The 26,144-nt window shown below is 41.3% G+C and overlaps 1 pseudogene; it reads left to right on the top strand.

Annotated features, from left to right (window-relative positions):
* Nucleotides 1-6,171, top strand: part of LOC144752656 (calpain small subunit 2-like) — a 28,967-nt pseudogene extending 22,796 nt beyond the window's left edge.
* Nucleotides 6,172-26,144: the final 19,973 nt, after the last annotated feature.

Below are 26,144 nucleotides of genomic sequence, written 5' to 3'. Positions count from 1 at the left end.
GCTGGTGGTCTTAGAGAAGTGGAGAATAACACACTATTTCAACAGGTGTATCTCCCTATCTAGACGACTGTTCATAGAAGTCCCAGATGATGATGCTCTGCCAGATGGGTGGGCTGATGGGATTCATTTCCTGTACATGGTGACACAGGCATCTTTTCAGATACATAGCTTCTGTATTCTACCTTTATCGTAGCACAGACCGCTGACAGTCATATATGTTTGTTTCTAGTCAAAAACAGTATCCATTTAGCAAAAAGTGGGGCTAACCATAAGAAGCAGATCCTACTTTCCTACAGTGGGCCTGCAGCAATTATTGTGCCATCCACTTGAGTAGCCCTTTAAATATGTCTGGGACCTGCCATTGCAGTCTGTGTGTCCAGTTTTAAACTGCCATTTCCACCTGACAAAGTAAACCTTTTGCCAGGCCTAAACCTTCATTTATAATACATACGTCACCCCTAGGGTAGGCACTAAACAGCCCAGAGGGCAGGGTGCAGTGTATTTAAAAAGTTGCACATGAGCATTTACGTTTTAAATGTGCTGGTACTGAAAACTCTTAAATTTGTTTTCAATACTGCAAGACCTACCACTCCCATAGGATAACATTAGATCACCTTGCTACCTTTAATGAGTTATACCTTTCAATTGAGAGCAGAATGGAATGTTAATTTTGGTGACTAAAGAATTGAAATTTTAAACCCACTTTAAAGACAAACTTGGATTTTATGTCACTAATCTGAAAATACTACTTTTAGAAAGGTGCTATTTTCTTGTCCTAAACATTTGGTGCCTGCAGCCTATATTCTCGGTCAGATCACTACGTGCAGCTGGGAGTTCATCTTTTTGTATTGCTCCCAGACAGTGAGACAAAGAGGGAATAGGTTTTGGCAGGATGAGAGGGGATGAGCTGTCACCTACCACACATAACAAAGACTTTGACTGAGCACACTCACAAAGAGTTTGATACAGGTCTTTTGTGACCACAGACAAGCGGGAACCAGGGCAGGGGGTAGGAAATTCCAGACACTTCTGAGGTAGAAACCTCCTTAACCTTCTCCTACATCAAAGCTGGCACCAAGTATAACTATTCAAGCCGTACACCCAGCTGCTGTGCTCTGCTGTCATAAGGACTGCTGCTCTGCTGCCCTGCCTCTCTGCTGCCCTACATGCTGAGAGCGAATATTGGACCTTCACCCCTCATCCCAGGCTGCAGTGACTCCAATGGTCAACTGACTGATCTCCTGTTCTGAGCTACAGAGACATACCAAGCTCCAGAGGCCAACCTGCATCTGCCCAGCTGACCTGCTGCATGGTCCTGCAACTGGACCTGCCTGAGTCATGATGGCCTTTGCAGGAACGAGTTCTTGATTCCTAAAAGGTGCCCCTCAGGTCCTTGATCCTTTGTGTGGCATCAGTTGAGCTTGCGCTCCATAAAAAGGAGAAATCCTGAGGTTTTGGCCTTTTCGTGACAATAAACAGTCTCGTGCGCACCAAGATCTTGCCTCCCTCACTGAAAAAATTATTTCTAGGGAGGGTCTGGGGATGGGTTTGCATTCTTAAGTAGTTATTGACTGTTATATTTTCATATAAATATTCCTTTTGTTTGTTCCTGAAAACTGGAAGATGCCAATAATTGCCTGCCCAAAAGTGAAATTCGCTGCCGGCCTCCAGGTTGTGGCTTACACGCTGTGTATCTGTTACTAATGTTCGCTCTGCCGGCCATTGGATGTAGGCAGGGAGCTGTGTTTCACAAGTTTATCTTCCCTACAATAAACAGATTGTTTACTAAAACATTATTTCTCCTGCAGTTGTAAAATGCTGTTCTTCCTCTTAAGATGCAGCAGTGGTAAACTGCTCCAGTTGTGCACTTATGTCTCCAACAACCGAGCCTATTTCTTATATTGTATAAGTGTCAAATAAAGATCTGGGGCCACATATATGAAGCTCAAATGGGTTCGCAAATGCCGAAATTTGCGGAATTTCGGAGCTTGTGAACTAATTTTCGCTAAATGGTATGTATGTAGCAAATTTGAGTGCAAAATAAGGAATCGCAAATTTGTGATTCCCTATTTTGCAATTTAATTTAAGGAAACGCAAATTTTGCAATTCCTTAAATGCAATGTCTGAAGCACCCAAGTTGTGCGATTTCTCATTAAGAAATCGCAAATTACCACCAACTTGAAGTTGGTGGTAATTTGCGATTTTTTTTCACAAAAGCACTTTTTTGCATTTGTGAAGGTGCCATGTGGCACACATACATGCCCTTAGGGCATGTATGTGTGCCATATGCACACACATGTGAATTTCAGGGGTGCATCAGGGTGTCCTTATGGCACCCTTGCACCCTTGAAATTATACTCAATTTGCGATTCTCAAATTGCGAATCGCAAATTGAGTATAACTTCACATTCATTCCTATGGGCCTCCTGGCCCCTAGAAATGAATGGGAAATTATTCCTTAATTGCGATTCGCAATTTGCTTATCGCAATTAAGGAATTTTAAGAAATTAAAAAAAAATGCGATTTTTTACATACATACCAATTTGCAAATCTCAAATAGCGATTTCTAAAAAATCTCTATTTGAGATTCGCAAATCTCAATGTTGATACATCTGCCACCTGGTGAAGTAAATTCTCGAGCACATAATGGTGGATTGTCTTCACCAATTTAATGCATGCACATGCATGCACACACCTTAATTTACGTTGCATTAATGTTTGTGTTCTTATATTTTTGGTTAGCATAAACTGGGTGGTAATAAAAAAATGCTCCAATTTCCAGGAGTATTAAAAAGTCCGATCCACAGTTGGAATTCCCTCCACCAAAGGGATAGTGTACCACAGGAAATTTCTTCGGTGTATTTTCCTTCTGATTTAGTCACTCCTCCAAAAATTGCCAGGTTTTTAATCAGAGCCCTGTCTACAACAAGCCCCTAGGTGCTGATATTAGTACATCTAATGCAGGCAACGGTAAAGGTCTGGTTTAATGAGTTAGCACATGCAATGCTCTTTGAATGTGTGAAAGCATTATGTTAGAATACTGGTTTTGTCAATCCTTGTTATCTGTTTAGGTCTCTTGGCGTTGAACCGCGCGAAAGCGCGGTCTCGCCAGAGACCTATTGTGAGGGACTCTGCTTCCCAGGATAGGGGACAGGAGCTGGCCACGCGCAGGGAATGGAGCGGGCCACGCGCACGTGAACGCGCTCGCTGTGGCCAGCTCCTGTCTCCTCTCCTGGAAAGCTGCCACACAGCCACACCTCCCCTGCAGAAACAGAGACACACACACACGAGCGCACCTACACACACGCACGCACACACATACAGACCCCCCGCCCCCCCCCCCGCTACCGCCGCTGCCGCTGCACACACACACACAGAAGCACACCCTCCCTCCCCCCTTCAACTAAGCCCCACTTACCGGCTTTGTTGAGTTCTGCAGACTCCGTGGGGCTCTCCCTCAGGCATGGGAGCCCCGCGTCACCAGCACTGCTTCTCTGGCCATCCGTGGGCGCGTGCGCGGGCTTCCGGAGTGCGAACTACAAACGTCTACGCTATGACGTCATTTTGTAGTTCATCACACGGCAGGACATTGCGGCGCATCTGGGGAGCATTCGTATTTTAAATGGTGATGCTGCAGCACTTCTCACATCCCTAGTCCCAGGGCCAGAGCAGTTGGTAGCTTCCTATGGGACCAGCTGTTCCCCGGAGTGGATCCTTAAATAGAAAATAATATGTGTATGATTTTAAAAGACCCCTTAGAGACGGCCTTACGACCACCACCAACCCAGTCAAAATGTTCCTCGTGAACAGGCACTCGGGGGAATATCAAAAGGTGGCCAGGCAGGTGGCATCATGAATGTAATTGGAGGGTTAATACCCCGCCAGGGTGGCAGCAGTGGTGGAGGTGGTGGCGGCAGCAGTGCTGGTGGGAGCCGTGTAGGTGGAGGAGGTGGAGGTGGTGGAGGGGGTTTGGTGGTGCCGGTGGCATTCTCGGAAGAATTATTAACATCATCAGTGAAGCAGCAGGAAGCTACAACCCTGAGCCCTCTACTCCTCCCCGCAGCAATTTTACCAATGTGGAAGCCAATGAAAGGCCATAAGTCCACCAATTCCGCCGCCTCTTCCTGCAGCTGGCCGGGGAGGACATGGAGGTTTGCCCAACGGAGCTGATGAACATCCTGAACAAGGTGGTTACTCGACACCAAGACCTGAGGACCGAAGGCTTTAGCCTGGACTCATGCCGTAGCATGGTGGCTGTCATGGACAGTGAGGGCACGGGGAAGCTGGGCTTTGACCAGTTCAAGTACCTATGGAACAACATCAAGAAGTGGCAGTGCGTGTTCAAAAGTTTCGACCGCAATCAGGAAGGCTTCATCAGGAGTTCCGAAATACCAGCAGCCCTGCAGGCTGCTGGGTTTCAGCTCAATGAGCAGCTGCAACAAATGCTGGTAATTTAGCAATGGCAAAAGCTCAAACTTAATTACTGGGAGACCTATTGCATTGCAAATGCTTGTTTTTTTTTGCTCCTGCGTGTACCATAGTCGTTTGGATCGCACATGTTGTGTCCCCCTCCTCAATGTTTACAAAACAGTTTGTATGAGGGCAAACAGAGTAGCAGTTTGTGTCCAACATACTTGAAATGTCCTCGCATGGCCTGGCACAAGCACAAGATCCAATGTGCAGCCCGTCTACCTGCCCTCCACAGTTTCCATTTCAGTGAGGCAAAATGCATTGTGGCACCACAATTAAGTCATAACATATCCCAAGAAAGAGCCCGAAAGTCATAGGTCCTCATTTATGAAAAGTGACGCATTGCTGCGTGAAAACAACGATGTGTCACTTTTCATTGCGCCTTCCTTGCGACATGCTAGATGCGTCAAATTTAAAGTATGACGCATCATGTCGCGAGGAGTCACAGATACGTCAGTATTAGTGACTTATCTGTAGGCGCAAAAATTACGCATTGCTGGAGTGTGTCACAAAAGTGACGCAACTTCAGCAATGGGTCATTACACATGGGCAAGTTCCATTTCAAATGTGCCTGCGTCAGTTTTACGCCTGCTTTGAGGCAGGCGTAAGATACTGACGCATTTGCGTCCTAGTTGTGGCGCAGTGAAATCTCATAGATTACACTGCGTCACTTCTAAGAGGCTTATTTGCATCGGAACGCCCACCCTGCATACATTATACCTGGCACAGGTATAATGTGGCTTTGGGGTTTACAAAGTGACGCATCTACGTAGATGCGTCACTTTGTAAATATGACGCAACACTGCACATTTTTATGCCGCTGGTGCATCACAAAAGGTGACGCATCGGCAGCGCAAAAGTTATGCAAGGGCTCATAAATAAGCCCCATATTTTCTTAGGTGTTTGGTAGCTTTCGAAAGGAACCTCCTTTCTTGTATGGAGCACTGAAACTTCTTGCACTATTTCTTCCTCCCACTTAAATTTGTGATATGAAATTAAAGCACTGCAGTGGAGGGCCTATCTCAGGTTTGTGCCATATCATGCAGGAAGTGCCAAAGAGCAAATGGGTAGGAGACTACTGAACACAGGGAGGGAGAACATTGGCCGGGCAAGTCAGTGAATAAGAGAGAAACTTTCTGAAGAGAAGGAGAAAGGAGAATAATTAGCGCAGAAACGACCAGGCAGAATAGAAAATAGTTCTGGAAAATAGGAGTGGGAAGAGCAAGCTGTATTTGGAATCGGCGTTATCTGAGCTGGAGCCAGGCCCTTGTTGCAGTGAGTCCATAGTATTTCCTAGGGGACTTAGAGTGTAACTGGCAGCAAGGCAGCATTGGCGATGTTAGAGCGGAGCTTCACTAAACTTTCTGCAGGGCGGCCTTTGCAGAGTCAGTCTGTGAGAGCACATTACTTTTTCCTGGAAATTCCACTCACTGTTTGACTTCAATTTATCAGGGGTGAAATGTTGTTTATGGCCAAAAAAGTCTTCTTTTCATCTCTTTTTAGCTTGCCATAACGAGGCCCAACAAGACCACCAATCCTGAATGCAGCAACTATGCAGGTCACAGCAGCACCGAGGCCTCGTTCCTCATCTCTGGTACAGGGCAGTTGTCGTACAATTGTGCTGCTCCCAAGGCCACAAGCAAGGTAGAACCTTCTGCATCATCAATTTCACCCTTGACCACTTCCGATGGTCTAAATTAGATGTGCTCCAGCTGCAGTGGAAGAGATTGGGCCCCTCCATGGTATTGATCCTGCCTCCACTGTCAGCCAGGGGCAAGGCAGGAGAGTTCCACCTACAACAATGGGGGAAGGCAAATGTTGGTTTTAATTTTTTCCAGGTTTGGAGGCCAGAGCCACCTCAGGTGATCCTTCCCACCATTTATTTGTAGTTGTGTACTCCAGTGAAGTCCCTCCATCAAGGACAGCCATTAGTCCACACCTCAGGTCACGCAGCCCCTGAGGGGAAAGGAGAGCTGATCTAGATCTGAATAGATCTATGACCATGTTGTTTGTAGTAGTGAAGCCTTCTTTGCAAGATGACTTATGCCTTTGCCAAAGTCTTCCTTTCCTTTGATGAAAACAATGCAACTCACGCATAGCATTTCAGGAGAGAGGGGGTTGTTTAAGGGCTCAGGATGGGACAGGGGTTGGGGGGGGGGGGGGTAAGAATAAACTGGCAAGTCTTAACCACAGATATCGCTTTACCATACATGCCTAAACAATGCATAATTTGTTGAAAAGTAATGCGTGGTAAAGGCATATTCATGGTTAAGGCTTCCTTTGTTGAGACTGCGTGAAACCGGTATGTGTTGTAAACGCATGCGTGGTTCCATCACACAAACCTCATTAGCTTCTTGTGAAGAGCTTAGTATGCTCAAACTTATTTTTGTACTTATGAACTTATTCTGCTGTTCGCAAACAAAGTTTAGGTAAAGCCAGACACTTTAGAGTAGAGTTTGGCCCAGTATCTCTGACCTGAACAGTGCATTTCATTCCATCTAATGCACGGGTGGACTCTCGTGTGGGTGGGAAATCGGTAGTTGCATATAGTGTAGCTCTACCATGCATTACAAGGTCATGAAAAGGGTAAAAGGCCTCTGTGAATAGCAAATCGTCCATCTGACAAACGACAGTGAGCTGCTCAGCCTTTAGTAAGTTAACAGTTATCTTCCATATTGAATAAGGATGAATTCCTCAGTCACACTCTTGTCTTCTGTTTCAAAAGTTCCAGTTACCCGGTCTTAAAGACGTCTCTTCCACCGTAGTCGACGGGCTTTCTGGGTAAGGGCTGCTTGTCACGCGGACATGGTTGCTGGGATGACGAGATGAGGCACGCGCTGGCAGCAGAGCTGGTGTTCTGTGTTATCAGTAGTCTGTGACGCACCAGAATCAATACTGTGCCTATTTGTGACGGGTTTGCTGTTACACAGAACGTTTATTTATAGCAGATGACCCTCTTGGTCATGTTTACCGACGAAAAAATTGGCAGCTTGGAGAAATCTCCAGAAAACAAATCAGTAATTCTAACAGTCTGTTTTCACTGCAATTAAAGCTCGAGTTAACGTTCTGCAGATTTATTTATTATCACCTGTGAACCGATAGTTAGTAAAATAAATAAGGGTTAAACATCTACCCATGATATCAACAAAGCTAGTCCGTGTGGTGTATCCTCCTTACAGTTATGTTCTCTTATGGCATATAGCACAGCATATTGATAATGTTATTGTGATAAGAGTAGATAGGGTTAACAGATGACTCCGTGCATCTGAAACCTAAAAGGCCAATATTGGGCTTTTAAATCAAATACCAGTGCCTTGTGGTGGCCACATCGTTGATTTGCTTTATTGACCAAAGGGACCCACGTATCTCATATATATTAATTGCAAATGCTTGGACTGGACACGTTGAGCAGTATTATCAAACGGGCCCAAGAGCTCCTAACGTGTTGGTGCCTTTTTTAGTGGCTCGAGTTCCTGTGTGTATGACAGAAAGGGCAGCAGATGCTCGCATAACACATTCAATCAATAAATGTTAAATGGATAAACAGTATTCACTAGCTCATTTCAATATGTGCCTGCATGTTATGCATTTTGTTCATTTAACTATGTGTTTCTATTACACACTAAGCCCACTGTAGAAGTTCTCTGAATTCCAGTGTGTAAGACTTCCAGCCTATTGTCAGGTCAGGGTGAGACCATCTAGACTATTACCATCTCACAAGAAGCACTGTGGAGGGAGCCTTGATGAAAAGGCTACCCTGACGAGACACTGGAGGTAACCATGCAGCAAGGAACCGCCTAGAAGAGCAATCAACAGTAGGCCTGGATGTGAAACTCCGCATAGCACAATTCCGCAAATTCTGCACACGCCTAATATATAGTCTAGTTACCAAAAGGAGAGAAGTACCTATACAAGAAGGACAGAAGCACAAAGTGCAAGACATTGGGCAAGGCATCAAGGAAGGAGATGTGTCTCTTAGAGATGCAGTACTATGTCTCTCATAGACTTGAATCTGATTTCTAGGTGGGTTACGCTTGAAGGAGAAACCCCTCTCGCAGGCAAAGGTGCTTTGAACTCCCATGGGCCGATGAGCGTCAATCATTGTAGTCATGGTATTCGAAATTAAAATGAGACCTTTCCGCAAAACATTTGTGCTAAAAGTGGTCCACGGTATAGAAATTCACCTTAATCATACCTGCTTGTGACTTCTGGTGTAAGGACACCAAATGCCATCAATGGTCCCGAATCGGATTTCCATGAAACATACCTGTCAGCAGCCATTTGGATGGGGGGTTTGCACTGGAACTACTTGATCACATTCCCAATCACCACTGGGGCCTGCATGTTCCAATGACTCACAGATTACAGCTGCAATTTGCCCCAGAGACGTTTTATGACATGGACAAAGTGGGCAATTGCCTAGGGCCCTCACCTGCTGAGGAGCCCCATGGAAAAGTGATCTTTCTCTCTCTCTTTATCTCACCTCTGTCTAACTCTTTCACTCAACAAATCTAATGCTCACAACCACGCTCCTCTGCTACATCGCGCCTCCAAAAATCATTTCTAATCAATACTCACCATTTCCCCGAAACCTTAAAACACGCAAATCATGCATCAGTGGGGCCCATAACACTGCGCATTTACTCTGTTCACTTACACTTGGCTTCAAGGCTTTGGTGAATCGCACTGGAGAAATGCTGTAACATTTGGTGGAGTGTCTTAAAACCTATTAAAATCAGTTATTATTTACACCTGTAGATTATTACACTTTACCATGGTTTTATTCAAACATTTAATTATTCAGACGCACCACCATAGTGGCAATGGATCTGCTAGAAAGAAAATTAGGCGTAGGAAAATCACAAGACCAGCTTTTAAAATTCCATGTCCCCAATTTTATTAAAAGCAAAACTTTAATATGTCTGACATTTATGCATTAGTTAATTCTTTATTCAGTAAATCATAAACTTTATTTTAAAATGATCATTGTATTTAGAGCTCAAGAAAAATCTCTTTATTTTAGAAAACAGTTAAAGTTTAGCAAAGAACAGATAGTTCCAAATTCATTCTCTCCTAACATCCCTAACTAAAACCCTCATCTTATCCTTCAATCCTACAAAGCAAACAAGTAAAAATCATTAGAGTCTTACATCCAGGAATCGGTCATCAGTCGGGCAGCACTTCCAGATGAAATTGAAATAGCGACCCCTTCTTGACAAAACCAGGGTTTTTTATACCTTAATTCCCTAACTTAATCTATCTAAAAAGTAACTATCATTTCTTATTCAAACTCTCATTGGACAATTTCGGGGTGGGTGAGCATCATCTCACCATTACAACATCATTTTCTCGATGGTTCAGCAGAAAAATAAAGGGTCTTTGTTTTAGGACAGTCCATAGCTTAGCTATTTTATTAAGTTGAAACATCAACTCCCGTTCTCACGATCACAACATTCAAACGTCCATGTCTGGCACCCATCCTAGGTTCCCGGCCAAGACAGCCTTGAACCTCCTCGAGCACAGGCAGTTCACTCTGACTTGCAGGTTTTTGGCGCGCCTGCGCTGTTCAGCTCTTGCTCACTGTTTACCCGAGCGTCCATTTTTAACTAGGCCTCAGAAGCCACTTTTGGAACTATCATAGGAACAAACACAAATTCATGTTAATTGTTGCATTGAAACCCATTCTGTTTACCTTCGCCCATACTAATGTTTCCCATTAGTTGTTACCTAGCAAATAAGCCACACAAATGCGTTTTATACTTACATAATCGACCACTTCTTAGCACAAAACGTATACAATAAGCACATTTAGTCTGCATTTGTTTATATTAAAGCTGCGCATTAATTTACAACACAATAACAACACATATTAATTAATTATATGGCAACATGCAAGCAAAATTAGTACTCCCATGTATAATAAAATGTGTGCATCCTATTCTATGGTTGATTATTTTCACAAAACACCTTTAGTAAATGTTATCGTTATGGGACATTGACTTCAAGAGGAGTACCAAAATTTTGCGTTTGCCACCTCGCTCCATCAATTCCCTCATCTGGTGATTTTATCACCAAATAACTCTCAAAAGTTTGGAAAATTTAGCAGAACATGTTTCAATTTCTTTTGTTAATATCATCTATACTTTTGTTTCTTTCTCTTTTGAATCTTTGAAAAACTTTTCTTTTATTTCTTCCATTTCTATTTCATTCTTTTCTCTTATTCTTGTCTGCTGTTCCTCATTCCTTTTCCTTATTGACTTTCTAAAATCTCTTCTACCTTTGTATATACAGCCTAATCTTATCATAAAAATTACTATCACTAAGATTGTTATCCGTATTAGTATTTTACCTATAATTGAACTACCTATTTCTTGAAACCAATGCTTAATTGCTGAGAAGCTTTTACCCAGCCTTTTAAGAATACATTCAACCTCCAGTGGTTCAATTTCTTTATGCAAATCTGTAATATTCATAATATACTTTTCAATATTCTGACTTTTATCTGGAATATAAGTGCAACAATGTTGAACTTTCAAAATTCCACAGACTCCTCCCTCTTTTGCTAAAATTATATCAAGGGCAAGTCGATTTTGCATAACCATGGCACTCATAGCAACCATCTCAGTATTTACCATCAGGAATCCTTCTGCTGTATCTGTTGATAATCAAACAACTATTGTAGACAATTTTCTGATTCTATTTGCATTAAACGAAATCCCCACTGCTGGTATCAGTGCTCCAAATACATCACCTATTATTTCTAACACACTTTCTCTTCTTTTTCGACTTAGAACTTTACCTATCTCATGCTTTCCATTAGTACCTCTATCTGCATGAAAATTTTTAGGAAAGACCAAACCCACATAACGTGTCCCATACCAATGGTCTAGTAATCTATAATAGGCTCGATTTCCACAAATAAAATAAATTCCAGGAAAAACAGGATCATTTCCTCCTTTAAATCCCCAACCCCCTATAATTCTATAGGTATCTTCACATTGACTTGCACCCACAAAATAATTGTCATACATTGAGTTGTCTCTTCTAATACAAAATGTTCCCAACATTGGTGCATCTATATTGATTGCTACATTCACATTCTTATCCTCAATATTCTCATCATTAAATGTGTAATATTTAGACTTTGCATGTTTCATTTTCTCATTTCGTTTATAAGCAATTCTTCTTTCCTCAACCATGTTTAAGAATGCTTTCTCCTCAACTCTCATTTTACATGTCAAATTATGATTAAAAGCGTAATCATGTGTCAATTCATCTACTTCTAAAAAATATTCTCCCATTTCTTTCGCAGGTTTCCTTTTATTCAATGTGGCATCAATTTTGCAAATATTTCATCCACATTGGAATAATGATATTCCAATTTCCCAGTCTTGTAAAACAAACTTGCAATTACACTACACGTTACTCCATATGTAAGAGGAAGGTGGTGATATGTCACCCCTTCTGACACTGATGCTGGTAATTTTACACAAACATAACAGTCATCAACATTCATAGTTTTAATGTACTCAAGTAATAACTTTGAAAAAGTGTTTTTGGTGTAATTACTTATAGACCTATCTTGATGCAACTCTGGCTTGTACACATGAGTTTCATGCACCTTTTCTTTCTCGACTGGCTCACTTAAACTCACATTCGGTTTTAATTTTGTTAAACTACTTTGGAAAGGATTCACAATAGCTAAAATTATCCACAATATAATCAACAATCCCATGCATATTGTAAAGCATCTACACCATTTTCTAAAAATAGAACATTTCGTTTTGTGATTATTCATTGCCATATTCCCTAACACCGTTTCTTCGACCTTATGTCACTTACAAGTTGCACACCTCACTCAACACACTAACAAGTTTTCTTCGACCTTGTGTCAATTACTATTCTAAATTATACTATAATTAGATTTTTTCTAACAAGTTTTCTTCGACCTTTTGTCAACTCCGACCTCTCCTATATTTACAATATCCGTCTCACAGGACTTCAGGCTTTTAACTTTAGTATCATATGCTTTAGGAACCTATCTTTTAATTCTTAATTGACTTCTTTACTCACTTTTACCAATTGGCTTTGGGTTGTACAGGTTTTCTTGACTACTATTAACCTCCTCCTCAATTGGTGGCAGGACAATATATGTCCACTCAGGTGATTTGTACCTCTGATTTGGACGTCTTACTCTTTTTGGCCTTTGAATAGTCTCTATTTTCTTTCCCACTGTTTCTTTCTGGCTGGTGATCTCATTTACTTGATCTTCTTGCTCTTTTGTTTTGTTCACTATTTTGAATCTCAATCCACCCGCTTCTTTGGGCAATTGTCTCCTTTACAGACTTTCTTAGTATTTGGCTCTATTGTGTTATGCTCCACTCTCCAAGCTCTTTTTCTTGTACTTGTTCTTAATGGAGTTTCGTCTGCACTGTCATCAGTTTCACTTTCAGTGTCTTCTGCTGTATCATTGATTATGATCTTCACAATGTCTTTGTCTTCATCAGATTTAGTTTGCTCTACTGTTACTCTGTTAGGAACACCTTCATAACTGGTACTTGGAGTCTCATCCTTATCATGAGTTACTTCCTCTTCCCCAGTCTCAGGATTTCCGTTCCTGCTTTCTGAGGCTTCGGATTGCTTTTCAGTTTCCTTCTTCTCAGCAACTTTCTTTTTACTATCTTTTGCGTCTCTACTGGTGCTTGTCTTTACCGATTCACGATCTTCAGGTTGGACTTCTAAATCTGGTATTTCAACAATCTCCCTTTCACCTTCACCTTCAGACGCAGAACTGGCTTCTGATACTTCCAGATGTCGACGTTCCTGTCGATCTTCAATATCTGGATCATTCTCTGGTTCACCTTCAGAATCAGAGTCAGTTGTACTTTCACCGTCGTATGGGTATTCAGGTTCAGGCACACGGATGGTGTGACTAGCATGAACCCACCTTTTCAGTCCAGCACACTTAACTGCAGTAGTACTGACCAAGATAACTTGACGTGGTCTTTGCCACCTTGGTACCAAACAATTCCTTCTGCGATGAACTTTCACTCGTACCCAGTCCCCAGGGACTAGATCATGAGCTGGATTTTTCTCTTTGGAATTTGATTCAGTTCCCACCTGGTGGAGCACAGAAGTTACCACCTCAGACAGATTTTTGCAGTAATCCAGTATGATGTCATCATTGTCAACAACTTATCAACTGGTACATAGGCCTGTCTCATCACCCTGCCCATCAAGATTTCATGTGGACTTAATCCAGTTTTTCTGTCAGGTATGCTTCTCAGTGTCATTAAAACAAGTGGCAAAGCATCAGGCCACTTCATTCCTGTTGCTAAACACATTTTTGCAATTCTGTTTTTAATTGTTCCATTCACCTGTTCAACTACTCCTGAAGCCTCAGGTCTATATGCACAATGTAGCTTCTGGCGAATGTCCAGAGCTTCACAGATCATCTGTATTAATTAATTTTGGAAATGCAGGCCTCTGTCCGATTCAATCGTCACCGGAAACCCGAAGCGTGGTATTATCTCACGCAAGAACAGTTTAGCAACAGTTAATCCATCATTCCTCCGCGTGGGGAAAGCTTCTACCCATCTAGAGAACAAACAGATTATAACAAGAACATATCTTAGTCTGTTGCATGGAGGCAATTCAACGAAATCCATCTGAACTCTTGAGAATGGGCCACCCTCCCGTCCTATGGTTCCCAAACTTACAACAGTTTTTCTGTTTGGATTAAATTGCTGACAGACCAGGCATCTTTGACATAAGCTTTCAGCAATCATTCTAAATTTTGGATTATACAAAGTCTGTCTAAAAAGATGAATCATAGCATCTCTACCAATGTGGGCTTGACCATGGTACATTCGGGCCATATCTGAAATCATGCTATCGGGCATTACTGGTCTTTCATCTTTGTAAACCCAAATTTCATCTTCCTCCCTTTGTCTGCAGCCTGATTTTAACCAGATATCTTTTTCCTCTGCTCCTGTCTTCCTGCATCTGCTTCACTTCCTGCCAAGTCTCAATTACAATGGTTAGCATTAAAGGACTTGGAACATGTTCTTCAGTTTTTTCTCGATTGATTGAAATTTGATTCTTTGCACAATGTTTTGCAATTGCGTCAGCGTAACTGTTTCCTCTTGTGATATAATCCTCACCTTTCTTATGAGCAGAACATTTTACCACAGCCAATTTTTCAGGTAACTGTATCACGTCTATTAGTGTCTGCACAAATTCTGCATTCCAAATGGGTGTTCCTGCAGAGGTCAAATAGCCTCTTTGGGACCAAAGCTGTCCATAATCATGAACAACTCCGGGAGGTGAAGCCGCACAGATGTCACTGCTGGAGGTGATACACCAGGAAATAATTGAACATAGGGAAGAGGCTCGACAGGAAAGTCGCAAATCACAGGCTGCAGCCAGGAAAATACAAGGAGTGGTAAGAAAACTGGCTAAGGTGTGTACGAACCTGGGAGAGCGGGTCACCAACTTGGAAGAAAGAGTGGTTTTGACAGAAGCAGAGGCTGTAGCAGCCTCCAGCAAGGTAGATCAACAAGCTGAGCAGCTGATAGACGTGCAATGGAAGCTGGAGGCGTTGGAAAACAGATCTCGCCAGAATAACCTTCGTGTTCTGGGGATACCGGAGGGGTCAGAAGAGACAGACATGAGGGCCTTTGTGGTTAAGTTGTTTGAACATGCGTTCCCGGAGTTGAAGGGATGGGACTGGACAAAGGAGATTCAGAAGGCGCATCGCGTCCCCTTCAAAGTTCACAAAAATGCTAAGGAAGGAGATAAGCCCAGAGCAATCCTAATATTTCTTGGAAACTTTAACTTGAGGCAGGCAATTTCAGAGAGGGCAAGACCGGATCGAAAAAAGAATGTTGATGGATTTTCCTTCTTTGTCCGCCCAGACTTTTGCCATGTTACGGTGGAGAGACGCTGGAGATTAAGACAGATGATTAAACCATTTCAGGACAAGGGCATGCAGGCATATTTAATCAATCCAGCACAGCTGAAAATAATTAATGGTGGAAGAACATTGTACTTCTCATCCGAAGTGAGAGCTAAGGAATATCTGGACAAACAAGGGACATAGTATACTACATAGATGCGATTAATGGCGGATATGAATAACTCCTTGGCAGACACAATTAAAAATCTAACAAAATGTAAAGTATTAATAGGTGGGGTGTGGTGTGGTGTGGTTTGACATGTGGGGAAATTTAAGGGTCACAGGCACTATGATGGGGTATTTAGAAAATCTCCTCGTTCATCACTGAGAACCATCACATGCACAGACCAACAGGTCTGAGCGCCTCTGAGAAGAGGGGGAGGGAGGGGGGGGTCAGAGAGTTTGAAGGGGGGGAGGAGAGGGGAAGAGAGGAGGGGGGTGGGGGGGGAAGAGAGGGGGTGCTGGGGGGGTACAAAAAAGAGAAAAATTTTGAGATGGAAATGGGGTTGATGTTGGCACAAAACAGACACATGGATAACAATCAGGTTAGAAGGAAAAACTATGTTAATAATGTCAAACATTAAGATATGTACTATCAATGTAGGGGGCCTAAATGATTGGAAGAAACGACAGAGACTGAGCCACTTTGTTAAATTTAATAATATCGACATAATATGTATACAAGAAACACACTTGCCATGGGCTAAAAGGAAGCTATTGAATATGCCCGGATATAGACTGCTAGGATGTTCTTCACAATCATCGACAACAAGAGGGGTGGCCATTATGGGGAAATGTAATGCGGGGGGGGGTGAGACGCACCAAAACAGATGGGTCCGGCAGATGGGTTTTGGCGGAACTGGATCTAGGCATTACATTGTGTGTGATTTATGGATCTAATGAAGACGATCCCGCAGTATTTGATGGGCTAGAAGAAGAGTTGGCTAATTGGGGTACCCCTATGATACTATGTGGAGACATGAATATCTCGGCCGTCTGGAGTCAGGGTGGTAAATATACAGGACGCAAACATAAGGGTTACAGAGCATTAGGCTCTCTCTTGCGGTCGCATGGTTTGATCGATGTCTGGGGGGAAAAAGAGCCTGGGGATCCGGGTTTTACTTATTTTTCATATCCGGCTCAGAAATATTCTAAGTTGGACTATTTTTTTGTCTCGTTGGGGGAACTCAGTAAAGTCAAAATTGTTAAGCTCCCAAGAATAGTATCGGATCATAATCCGTTGATAATGACATATAAAATACATAACATACCCAGGAGAACAACTAAGTGGACATTCGAGAGGAAATTATTAAATGATGATAGGTTTGTTAAGCATCTTAAACAGTGGGCGAAGGAGTTCTTTGATATAAACAGATATAGCTCATCCCGGAATGGGGTATGGGAAGCATTTAAGGCATCATTAAGGGGGGAAACGATTAGCTGTTCCGCCAGGCTAAGAAAGGAGGATAGAGTTAAGTTGGAGAAGCTGATTAAAGAGTTACTAGAGTCAGAGAATCGGCATACAGAGGAAATAGGTTCAGGTAAGGATGGTAGTGAATCGGCTAGAACTATGGCTTTGATCAAGGGAGATATTTTAAAAGCGATTACCCAAAAGGAGATTAGAGAATATCAGACGTCCCGAGCAAAACGGTATGAGACAGGGGAACAAGCTGGGAGGGTACTAGCGTTGCGTATAAGGCAAGAAACAAGTAAAAATAACATCCATAAGATTGAAGATAATGGAATAGAATATACGGATCCAAAAGAAATAATGGGGGTATTCCAAAAGTTTTATCAAAAACTGTATGATCAGGAGGAGGGGTGGGTACCACCTAGGCATGAGCCTGGACTTGTATGTCCGGCTTTATAGGATAAAGATAGGGAGATACTGGAAAAAGATATAACCATGGAAGAGATAAGGATTGCACTACAGGAACATGCAGCAGGAAAAGCGGCAGGTCCAAACGGGATACCTTTGGAAGTCTACAAGATCATAGGAGAGGAAATTCTTCCATTATTGGTGGATCTCTTTAATGGAATAATTTGCTCTGGAAAGATCCCTGACTCTTGGAAACAAACCAATATCGTAGTATTTCATAAAAAGGGTAAACATGTAGAAAATCCGGGCTCTTATCAGCCAATTTCGCTAATAAATGCGGACACTAAACTTTATTCGAAGGTCTGGCCAAAGAGGTTAGGGGGGATCATTGGCCAACTTGTCTCTCCGTGGCAGCACGGCTTTGTTCCAGGGAGAGGCACTACGGATCACACCTCAAGGGCGATCTCGCTGTTCGATGCCGCGGCGGTCACGGGGGGAGGAATGGCCATGATCCTCCTAGACGCTGAAAAAGCCTTTGACCGTGTGGTCTGGGAATTTATGTGGGAAGTTTTGTCCAGTAGGGGGTTCGGAGAGAAATGTATGAAGCAATAAAAGCTATGTATTCAGATCCAGTAGCGAGAATTACAATTATGGGCCTACAGTCGGAAGAGGTGGTAATTAGGAGAGGCACTCGTCAGGGATTCCCCTGCTCTCCTATACTTTTCTCACTATATATAGATCCCCTAATTAGGGAAATCTTAGCTTCAGATAACATCTCCCCTGTCATATTAAATGGGCATACTACCAAATTACTGGCCTATGCGGACGATTTGGCAATTGTGACTACTAACCCGCAGACGGCTATAGTAGAACTAATTCAACTGGCTAAGGCCTTCGGAACCCGATCCGGATATAAGCTGAATGAGGAAAAAACCATAATAATTAGTACTAGTAATATCTTTAAAGCTGATCAGAGGTATGTGGAATCAGCAACCTATCTTGGGGTGAGGATCAATGCAAATGTGGAGAAAATCATACAGGAAAACTATGTACCCTTGATCACAGAAATAGACAAAGAGTTAAGAAGAATTGATGTGATACACCTATCTTTGATAGGCAGAGATAATGTTTTAAAGATGTCAATGTTTCCGAAATTATTGTATCTATTTCGTGCCATACCTCTGCTAGTAGAAGAAGATCTCTTGAAGAAAATGGAAGCCGTTTTCTCCCGATTTGTGTGGCAGTACGGGAAAATACGCAGATCTTTGGCTCGATTATCAGTACCACTGGAGGGAGGGGGTCTGTCTGCACCAAACTTGAGGTTGTATCGCTGGGTGTGTCTTATGATGCAAATGAATGTGCTATTCAAATATGATGAAATAGTTGTACCGACTGGTCTGGACAGAATACCCACAATATTTGAATTGGTAGTAGGTAGAAAAGCACTGGGGCTTCTTACACGAGAAACAAACTGGAGGTATTTTAAAAGGTATAAAAGCAAAGTGATGTTCAGTGCTTGGCGCACCTGGCAATCCATAATGAGATTTCTGAAGATTCCTAAAATTAATAGCACATTAGACTTGTGGCGGTCAAAACCATTTGTCCATCTTGGACTGAACAGTAATAGCAGGTTATGGAAGGAGTTGGGTATTAGCTGTTTGGGCGATGTTATGTCTAAGGGTGAACTACTGGGTTTTGACTCACTCCAGCAAAAGTTTGGTATACCGTCTAGTCAATGGCTTTTATATAGACAATTGGAGCAAACCGTTAAGTCGATCAGACCCAGGATCTCAATTCAGGAGCTTAATCCAATTGTGAGTTATGTAAGGAAGGGTGGCAAGAAGATCAAAATAGGATATAGCTTTCTTCTGCAGGATCTGGGGGATGACATTGAACAAATTGAATCGGATTGGGCAGAAAGAATTGGAGATCCGGATATAGATATAGATTTTGCCCTAGCAATGAACAAGACAGTATTAAGAGCTTCAAACCTAAAGGCACAACATTACAAAACCATTTTTAATCTATATTATACGCCTGCCAAGTTGTTCAAGTGGGGCAAGAGAGAGAATGATAGATGTCCCAGGTGTGACCATAGCCCTGCAGATATATCTCACATGTTTTATAATTGTCAGAACCTTACTTCTGTATTTAAAGAAATTGAAAATTTTTTAACGGGGCTGCTAGAGATTCAGATCACTCTATCCCCTACTACTGTTCTGATCGGCAGGGATGAAAACCTAAAATTAGAGTACGAGGCTGAAGCATTTATTTTTCTATCTATGGCTGTTTTTAGGATTTTAATCTCTGCTGGTTGGAAAGATACAACAGCCCCCACTTTCCAGATGTGGTTAACCAGGTTGTTGGGAACACACAATATAGAGGAATGTTTGTATGATTTTAAAGGAAAGAGGTCGAGAGAATTTGGCAAGAAGATATGGGCCCCTCTTAGAAAGTGGAGACAAATCAGATGAACAAGAGTTTAATGATATATTGATAACGCAGATTGTATTCCCCTATGTATCTTTGTTCGAAACAAACTTGGTTGTATGACTCTTACGATTGTATTTATAAGATGTTTTCTGTACTTTTAATACCTGATTTTAATCTGTTGATTAATGTATGGTTTTTTTTGTGATACCCGGAACCATCTCAATAAAAAAATAAAAAAAAATAAATCATGAACAACTCCATAACCATATTGACTATCAGTCACTATGGTTACTTTCACCTCTTTTCCCAACTCACATGCTCGTATCAAAGCAATCAATTCCGCTATCTGAGCAGAATGAATTCCTTTCAGACAAGATGATTCCAACACTTCTGCCACTGTACAAACAGCATATTCAGCACTTAGAACACCACTCTCTGTTCTCAAATATAATACCTCCACAAACATTACAAAATCTGATTCGAGCAAAGGTTCATCTTTAATGTCTGGACGAGGCTTTGTGCAATACTCCAAAACATCCAAACACTTGTGATCAAGCTCACCTTTCACTTCTGCTTCAATGGTGTCAGGTAGCAGTGTTGATGGGTTGACATTTACACATCTTGCAACAATCAGATTCTCAGCTCTCAAAATTATTTTCTCATAACGAGTCATTCTGCTATTAGTCATGTACTGGGTCTTTGCTCTTGTGAGGAGAATCTCCACTGAATGAGGTACATACACCCTCACAGGGAAATCCCATCACAATTCTTTCACTTTGCTCCACACTTACACTGGTTGCTGCCACTGCTTTCAGACAACCTGGCAAGCCTTTGCAACAAGGTCCAAAACAGCTGAGAAATACGCAATTGGTTTTCTCATTCTTCCATGTCTTTGGATCAATACTGACAAAGCACATCCTTCTCGCTCACTACAGTACAATTCAAATTCTTTTTCGTAATCAGGCATTCCTAAAGCTGGTGCTTCACACAACTTAGTTTTCAGCTGTTCAAATGCTTCCATCTCTGTTTTAGTCAGAACAATGGGGTCTCTGATGTCTCCCTTTGTCAGTCTCTGCAATGGTTTTGCAATCAATGAAAATCCACTTATCTACTGTCTACAGTAACCTACCATTCCTAAAAACATTCTTACCTGTCTTTGAGTTTTAGGTGGCTGCATTCCTTGTATCATTTTAATTCTCTCAATCGAGACCTGTCTGATTCCTTTAGCAATCTTGTGACCTAAGTACTGTACTTCTTTCTGGCAAACCTGTAATTTTGATGGAGACACTTTATGTCCCTCCTCAGCCAAATGATTCAACAATGCCACTATATAAGTTATACAGGCATCCTTTGTTTTTGATGCAACCAAAAGATCATCAATATACTGTACCAACACAGATTCTCCAGGCATGCTCAAATTTTCTAATGATTTCTTTAGCAGCTGATTAAAAATCGATGGACTCTCAGTGTACCCTTGTGGAATTCTACACCATGCTAGGATACGATTTTGGAAACGAAACTCAAAAATTGGTTGGCTTTCTGGATGCAATGGAACAGTAAAGAATGCATTGCACAAATCAATCACCGTATACCATTCCGCATCATGAGGAATTTGGTACAGAATCACGGCTGGTTTCGGAACAATCGGACAACATGGAACAACAATTTTATTAACCATTCTCAGGTCCTGCACAATTCTAAATGTTCCATTTGGCTTTTTCAATCCCATAATCGGTGAATTACAAGGACTGCTCTCAATTTCTCTTAAAATTCCCTGCTCAATCATTTTGTCAATTACTGGAATAATTCCTTCAATTACCCCTACAGTCATTTTATACTGAGGTATATTTGGGTAGCTTGCACGTTCTTTTATAGGATCAACCCCTTTCATCAAACCTATATCTTTTCCAATGAAGTCCCACACGCTTTCTTTTACTGCCTCTTTCAGTTCAACAGGAATTTTCTCTTTATCAAAAACAGGAAACAGTTTATCTTGTTCTGCCTCAATCATGAGCATCGTCAATTTACATAAACTATCTTCATCTGGAGTTTGCAATTCTATACCATCTGGTGAGCAATATATGGCACAGTTCATTTTGCACAATATATCCCTGCCGCACACCACAAACTGATGCATATCTTTGTATGCCGCAATCTCTATTTCAACTGATTTTGTCAACGGAGTATTTATTTGTCTATTAGCTACACCTACAACCTGGATTGTCTCACCCGAGAGAGGAAGATTTTGAATTTCCACTGATCTAACAGTAGAACGGTGTAGCGCCAGTGTCCACTAGGAAAGTTATTTCTACATCATTCACCTTTCCGCTCACAAATGGACCTGACTGATCTACCTCAAGGGTGGCTCCAAGCATACACTCTTCTTCCTCCCTCAGGCACCGTCAGAAACTTTCATCGGCTCACTGCCATTCCCTTCTTACAACCAATATTGAGGACAAGCATTTACTCTTTGCGGTCTTTTTACCTGCTCACCTCCGGTGAATCCTGTCTCTGCACTGTATCTCTGCTGATTCTCACTGTATGGCAGTGGCGGTTGCGGCTCCTGACTTTGCTGATTTGCTATCTGCTGTTGTTGCGGTTGCTGCTGATTTACCTCAAACTGCACCTGCGGATTCAATGATGTATGTTCCCCATTAACTCTAGGCGGACATTTACACTCTTGTTTCCAATGCCCTATCTTGCCGCAATTGAAACATGGCATTTTCTTTTTCAATTCATCAATATTCCCTACCAATTTAGGTTTGCCTTTAAACCCAACTTGATCCCCTGCGTTCTTATTCTCCATCTGTGCTACTTGTTGTTCCACTACTTTCACTTGGGCCCACATGGCTTTTTCTTTCAACTTCTTTTGTTTTGCATCAATCTTCTCACTACAATATTTTGCTTGTCTGAATACCTTATCTAATGAGCTTGACTGCCAATCCATCATGCTATGTCTAATCATGTCTGAAATTTCTGGTCTTAATCCATATACAAACCTATACACAAAATGGCTCATATCGTTTTCATTTAATTCCTCATAACCACTATATTGTTTGAAAACCAACAACAACCTTTCATAAAATGAATGCACAGTTTCTTTCGGCTCTTGAGTGGTCCTGTCTATCTTTACCCAATCAGTTTCTTTTGGAGGTATTATGTTTTTCAACCACACTATCACTTGTTCATATTTTCTCATCACATCTGGTGATGGAGCTCCTGTTTTCTCATCTCTGGGATACTCCTCCCTTGGCCAGTCCACAGATATTTTACATTCTGTCCATATATCTGTTGACACTACTATGTCAAACAATCCATCCAAATCAATCCACAATACCTTTGACACCTTTACAAATCTGTCAACTTGCCAATACCACTCTACTGGTTGTTCTCTCAGTCTGGGGAAATCACTTGTAAATGACAATATATCTTGTCTGCTCCAGGGCACATGTACATATCCTCCTCCTGGAATTTCTCTCATAGGGAATTCTGTTGCCACTGATCCCTTCTCTCTAATAGGGAAAGCTAATGTAGATTTGTAACTATTCTCTTCTTTCTTCTTTGCACACTTGACTCTCCACTTTCCTACATCACCCCATTTGCGCAACAGTAAGTAAGTAAGTAAGTAAGCATTTTATTTGTTGATAATTAAAATCATTACAAACAAGAAAAAAATAAGAGCCACCAAGAAAAACGAGCATATACTAGACACAGAGTTATTAACATCTTAAAATGATCCACCAATAATGCGATAATAGATGAATAGTCTATAAAAACATTAAAACATTACACGATAATTAAAATACATACAACTTACTAAAATACCTTATAATTTGCACCAAGAACTATTATAGCAGCATTTACCTAAAGTGACTTATTTTAACAGTTAGAATTACAAATACAAATTTTTAACTGTTTTTCATTTACAAGCGGTAATAAAGTGCAATGTGCGCGCCTATATTAAATTATACTCATTGTCCCTTAAACTAGTTTAACACATTGCCTCCAATGAATCTTAAATTATGTTTCTTAAATACTTTATATCGTAATACAGTTATTTACCCGTTCTACTACTTTTAGTTTATTCTCTGCAATAATGATAAATTTAACAAAACAATAAGTAAGTTGAATATTGCCTCCACTCAAACAGGTAATAATAGCTCATTTGCGCAACAATACAATCAAATCTTTTATCTGAACTAGTCTTCCTGCAGTGTTCATGTTTTCAATGTCTCTTTCTGCAAAATCTACTTGATAAGTTTTCTGCAATGATTTTATTTTGGAAAATTCTATTCCACATTCACTTGCCACTTCTTCTAATTGATCATACATTGTCTTAGCTCTCCATGTTATGCTTTTACATAAAAACATGAGCTCATCATCCTGGTAAGTTTTTAATCTGTCTGTCCCAATTGTTCCAATTATTAATTCTTCCATATCTACTTTTAATTTAGCCACATCCAACACTTTTGATTCCTGATCTTTTAATTTTAACGTTTTAATCCATTCCCTCAACTCTTTCCCTGATGGTCCCATATGTGTTTACGTTAAATCTATTTTGTCTGCACTTCTCTCTGGAGTAGCAGAGTCAGATCCTGCTCCTGTCGGGTAACCGCATGACAAATTTTTATTAAAAGTTAACTCTGGTGGATTTACGCTTATATTTTGTCTTATTTCCGACAAATCAGGATTAGTACTCCCTCTTGCTCTCTGTAGACTTTGTTGTAATGGAATAGTTAATCTCGGCTCGTTTATTTTCTGATCTTCAAATACTGGTATTACAGGTCCTATTGTTACGGGGACAGTTACAGCTTCCATATTTTTAGTAAGGGTTTGAATCAATTCATGTGCAGATCGCTCATAATCAGACATATTTGGTTGTTCATCATTTCATCTTCCCGCACTTAACACAATTCTATGTGAATCATTACTTTGTACAGGTGTACCTGTAATTCTAGCTTCTCCTATCGGTGTACTCGGGACACATCTTGTTTCTACTCTCTCAGGAAAATCTCTAAAATTTGATGGTTGTCTTGGCGTTTCATTAACTCTTTCTTCTGCCATCGGGGCGTTTGGGGTAGTCAATAAAGAACTTGGTTGATATGGGGGCTGTCTCCTATTTAATATTTCTTCTAAAACAGCATCCTCTGATTCACTTTCACCATCACTTTGATTTCCTAATTCAGTATTCTTTTTCTTCTCTGTACTTTTTCGTCCCTCATATTCTTCTACTAATCTGACAGTTTACATACCATCACACATATTTCCATCCCTCCATCTTCGCATTCTAGGCTCATGTGTTTCTCCCCATAAATCTCTACCTCTACCTCTCGGTCTAAGATGCCTACTGAACCTCTCACTCTCCATTTGATGCATCTCATCTTCCCACTCAACCAATGCTTCAAATTGAGTTGGTCTGGGTCTCGGTTCAAGTTTCATCATTTTGTCTCTCAAATTACTCAAAATTGCCAAATCAAACGATCCTCCTTCTGGAAAAGCTAACACACCATCATCCTTGGTATATTTTACCCAGTTTTCCAACCAAACACACATATGATATCCATATTTCATCACATATAGGAAGCAGGTGTTTTCGGTGAAGGAAGTATTTTTCCCTGTCTTGTAACTACCTCTTTGTCTTTTACAAACATGTTTTTCAGCCTTTTAAACCATGAAGGTTTCTTCTTGTCATCATCATAATAATAGTATGACATTTTTGGTTAACTTTCCTTCTTTCAAAAGATCGCGTACTATTCTGTTGCTGATTCCGTAACACCAACCTATCACAGCTAGGTTCGCACTAATGCACCAGTTAGAACACGATACTTCACTTTAGTGCTTAACCAATAGCCTTTGCTGCTTTCTGTGATGAACCAATCAGCTGCTACTCTGTCTCAGTCACACGGACCAATCCCAGCGCGACACTTTTGACGTCACCAGCGCTCCGGCTTCTGCAGCGCCGACTGACCCCTCCTTTACAGGTTTTTTTTTTCAAGAAGCCGTATTTACAAAATCAGTTAGTAACTTACACAAAACAATTCCACTAATCTGTTTCGCTAATAAAGTGATAGAATTTTTAATCACACAAGTATTCTGTAACCGGAGTAGACGACGCTTATCTCCTCAGAATTGTAGACTCGCCGATAAAGAAACACTACTGGCTTTACCCTTCTATCAGGCAATAACAAACTCGTTTCTCCAGGAAAGCATATACAGAGATCTTTTTCACCTCCTTAGAGACAATCCCAGAGTTTCACCAGAACACGTATTGCAATTTCATTTACACACGTTCATACGGAAAACCCTATTCATATACGCATGAACTCTGTGATACATGTAGGCAGCGCGTCCATCTAACCCACCACAGAATTCCTCTATTGTTAGCAAAAGAGAGACGCCACTCCCTTTATCCTTCAATCAAGCTCGGGTTGAGTCCTACTACTCTCCCAGCAGTGAGTTGTAATC

Source organism: Lissotriton helveticus, chromosome 5_1 (assembly GCF_964261635.1).
Source record: "Lissotriton helveticus chromosome 5_1, aLisHel1.1, whole genome shotgun sequence".
In the NCBI taxonomy this organism is placed as follows: Eukaryota; Metazoa; Chordata; class Amphibia; order Caudata; family Salamandridae; genus Lissotriton; species Lissotriton helveticus.
The sequence above is the reverse complement of the archived record's forward strand: the minus strand, read 5'-3'. Positions and strand labels throughout refer to the sequence as shown.